The 4,364-nt window shown below is 44.7% G+C and overlaps 1 non-coding gene across 1 annotated transcript; it reads right to left on the bottom strand.

The window, feature by feature from the left end:
* Window positions 1-1,680: 1,680 nt before the first annotated feature.
* On the bottom strand, window positions 1,681-1,844 carry LOC142452180 (U1 spliceosomal RNA). The gene has a single exon (XR_012785212.1). It is a non-coding gene; the product is annotated as a U1 spliceosomal RNA (small nuclear RNA).
* Between the last annotated feature and the right edge of the window lie 2,520 nt (window positions 1,845-4,364).

Below are 4,364 nucleotides of genomic sequence, written 5' to 3' on the forward strand. Positions count from 1 at the left end.
AGAAATGTGAAGAACAACAAGCTGATAGTTCCTGAGATAGTTAGTTTATTGTGCCAACCTGGCCGATAAACACAAGTGGGATTAACTGAAGGGCGCAGAGAAAAATGACTTGGCGAGCCTCGTCTTTCCTGTCTCTCCTTCTTTGATCATCAGACCAGTGTGCAGCTGCCTTGCTTGTTCTGTGCCTCAATTTGCAAGCTATGCTACCTGAGGGACACCTAACCTATGGACTGTGTCGCTGTAATTTGAGGCCCCTTTAAGACCCGCCTCACCAGAGAATTGGAATGTACATCTCTGGAGTTGGAGACTGACTGTTGGTGACCTGGCTGATGGTTGGTGACCTGCCCTGCTGTTTGCTGCCTGTGCTGGGATAGCCTAAATCTCTCTACAGAGGACTACTTGGCAGCCCTCAAGACTTGAAGGACTGCCAGAATCTCACAACTCTCTCATGGGAGTGAGTTGCACTGAGCCATTTGTACTATTTTATAATTTAACAGTTCATTTATTGTGTTATATATCTATCTTTATAAATATATAGAAAATCGGCAATCTGGTTTTGTCTAGCTAGAGAACCCTGTCTAACACATTTTGGTACCAGGAGTGCTTCTAGAGAAATAAACTCATAAATATGGGCTTCTTAAATTGGCTCTCCAGCCTGATTAGTCTTAGCACTAGTAATGCTACTTCAACACCCCAAAGGATGGATCAGTCGGCTACTCTAACTAATCCATGGGGTGAACTAGCAAAGATAATACCTAAAGTAGCACACCAGTAGATGAGATGCTGTTTAAAGAAGAGGCTCTGATATTTTGCAGGAATTTTGTAAGCATGACAAGTATAGAGAAACAGGTTGGCTGGTCCTTCTTACAATGGAAAGTGTGATTAAGGAGAGGGGTGATCTCAGAGCCTCAGAAGTGACCTCAGGTGCAGAATAATGGATTTGAAAACTTCCATCTGCGCTACAAAGGAGAGCCTTCTCTCCTCTAGTAAAAGAGCTGACATTGCTGAGAACCAGGTCCAGAGTCTCATTATACGCGTGGCTGAATTACAATGGCAGCTGAATTACAGATCTAGAGCAGTGTCTGAAACCAAAGTAAAGGCATTGATTGGGAAAAGTTGGTACCCTGAAACATGGGATGGGAACATGGGCTGATGATACAGAAGAGGAGGATATTGAGCCCTTAGAAACAATTGACCCACCCCAGTCAATAGATCCACCCCTCCCAGCTGAGAGTATTAATTCACAATCCACACCTGAGCAGATTAGCCAAACTATTCAAGTTGATATGCCAGGTGGGGCTGCATCAGTAGCATTACCTGAGGAAGATGCCACGCAAGATATGGCGGAGAGCACCCAGGAGACATCCTCACCACCCATTATTTCCGGTAGACCTGTCACTAAAATTAAGTCTCAGAAGGCTCCTAAAGGTGAGGTTAAGATGATTACCCAAGAAGAAGCATGCTATACTCATAAAGATCTGCTCGAGTTTTCAAATACGTACAAGCAGAAGCCTGGGCAATATCCCTGGGAATGGTTACTAAGGGTGTGGGATACTGATGCATGAAATGTAATATGAGGCTAGTCTGAGTTTCTGGATATGGGACCCCTAAGCACAGACTCTTCTTTCAATGTCTCTGCGTGAGAGGCTAAGCCAGGATCTAATTCTTTTTCTTTTTTTTCAGGGGAGAGCGCGAACGCAGTCCCCCACTACCACAAATTATACAGTCGAGCTTCCCACACTCGGGGAAATCGCAGGGGTCAGGACATCCGGAGTGCAATGGACAAGCCTCGCCCTGGGAAAACCACCTTCGTGATCATGGTATCTCCCCTGCCAGGTAAGTATCTAATTCTTTATTTGGTTGGTTCAATGAAGCATGGACTGCCAGATGCCCTAGATTAGACCAACTTCAAGTACCTGACCTACCTTGGTACACTGTAGAGGAAGGCATCCAAAAGCTTAGAGAAATTGGTATGTTGGAATGAATCTATCAGGATATTCCCATAAACCCAAAAAGGGGGTGTCCTGAGGACATACCCTTTACCACAACCATGAGGAACAAGTTTGTGAAGTGGGCCCCAGCATCTCTTAAGACTCTTGTAATTGCTATTTTATGTGCACCAGGATTAACAGTGGGCACTGCCCTAAGCAAATTCCGACATTTGCCCACAATGGGGCTGATTGGTCCCGGTGATTGTAGAGGGCAGGTGTCAGCACTGAATCAACAGAGACAGGGTGGGCGTGGTTATAATAGACAACAAGATTTCAGTAGTAATCAAAGCAACCTGTCTTGTGTGGAATTATGGCATTGACTACTTAGCCATGGTGTCCCTAGGAATGAAATAGATGGGAAACCTACTAAATATTTATGTGATCTATACAGGCAGAAGAATGGTAGATCAGGTGAACAACAGAATAGACAGTCACAATCACTCAATCAGTTCCCAGATCCAGTTTACAAACCCATAACCCCTTGAATGAGGGGGAAGCCGGGTCCCTTTGAAGGAGGACCCTGCTATATCACTGAAGGTCTATACTGTTAGTCTTTCTTCTAGCCTTCCCCAAAGGGACCTATGCCCTTTCACAAGAGTGACTGTTTGTTAGTTGGGGGAAAGGAAATAATCAAACTTTTCAGGGATTACTGGACACTGGCTCAGAACTGACACTAATTCCAGGAGACCCAAAGTGTTTTGAAGGTCCACCAGTCAGAGTGAGGGCTTATGGAGGTCAAGTTATCAATGGAGTTTTAGCTCAGGTACATCTCACTATGGGTCCAGTGGGCCTCCAGACCCATCCTGTGGTTATTTCCCCAGTTCCAGAATGCATCATTGGAATAGACATACTTAGTAACTGGCAGAACCCCCATATTGGATCCCTGAAATGTGGAATAAGGGCTATCAAGGTAGGAAAGGTCAAGTGGACACCATTAGGACGCCATTGCCTAGGAAAGGCACAAACCAAAAGCAGTACCGCATTCCTGCAGGGGTGGTGATTCCTACTACATCCCCATTTAACTCACCTGTTTGGCCTGTAAGGAAGACAGATGGATTCTGGAGAATGACAGTGGGTTATCATAAACTTAACCAGGTGGTGACTCCAATTGCAGCTGCTGTTCCAGATGTGATTTCATTGCTTGAGCAAATTATTACTTCTGGACTTGGTATGCAGCTATTGATCTGGCTAATGCATTCTTCTCAAAACCAGTCTTGAAAGACCACCAGAAGCAGTTTGCCTTCACCTGGCAGGGGCAACAATATACTTTCACAACTCTCCCCCAGGGGTACATCAACTCTTCTGCCCTGTGCCATAATTTTCTCCTAAGGGAACTTGATCACCTGTCCATTCCACAAAATGTCACACTGGTCCATTATATTGATGACATTATGCTGAATAGACCCACTAAGGAGGATGTGTCAAAGACTCTAGATTCATTTGTACAATATCTGCGTACAAGAGGTTGGGAAGTTAACCCAATGAAGATTCAGGCACCCTCCACATCAGTAAAATTTCTAGGGGTCCAGTGGTGTGGGGCATGTCAAGATATTCCTACTAAAGTGAAGGATAAACTACTGCATTTAGGGCCCCCAACAACTGAAAAGGAGGCACAATACCTAGTAAGCCTCTTCGGATTTTGGAGGCAACATATCCCTCACTTCAGTGTTCTACTTTGACCTATTTATCAAATGACGCAAAAAGCCTCCAATTTTGAATGGGGCCCAGAACAAGAAAAGGCTCTTCAACAGATTCAGGCTGCCGTGCAAGCTGCTTTGCCACTGGGACCATATGATCCAGCTGACCCTATAGTGCTAGAGGTGTCAGTTGTAGATAAAGATGCAGTGTGGAGTCTTTGGCAGACCTCTATTGGTGAATCACAGCATAGACCGTTGAGATTTTGGAGTAAAGTCCTGCCATCCTTTGCAGACAACTACTCCCCCTTTGAAAAACAGCTGTTGGCCTGTTACTGGGCCTTGGTGGAGACTGAACACCTCACCATGGACCACCAAGTCACCATGAGGCCTGAACTACCCATCATGAGCTGGGTATTGTCTGACCCACGGAATCATAAAGTTGGACGTGCACAGCAACACTCCATTGTTAAATGGAAGTGGTATATACGAGATCAGGCCAAAGCAGGACCTGAAGGGACAAGTAAGCTGCATGAAAAAGTGGCCCAAATGCCCACTATCTTTCTGTATATAATTTAACAGTTCATTTCTTATGTTATATATCTATCTTTATAAATATATATATATAATTATCAGCAATCTGGTTTTGTCTCTCTAGAGAACCCTATCTAACAGTTTCCTGGGAACATGGGGAAGCAACAGAGCAGACAAGGTCGCACCTGCAGCCTAACTAATTCAA

The sequence above is a fragment of the Tenrec ecaudatus genome, chromosome 6 (assembly GCF_050624435.1).
Source record: "Tenrec ecaudatus isolate mTenEca1 chromosome 6, mTenEca1.hap1, whole genome shotgun sequence".
NCBI classification, from domain to species: domain Eukaryota; kingdom Metazoa; phylum Chordata; class Mammalia; order Afrosoricida; family Tenrecidae; genus Tenrec; species Tenrec ecaudatus.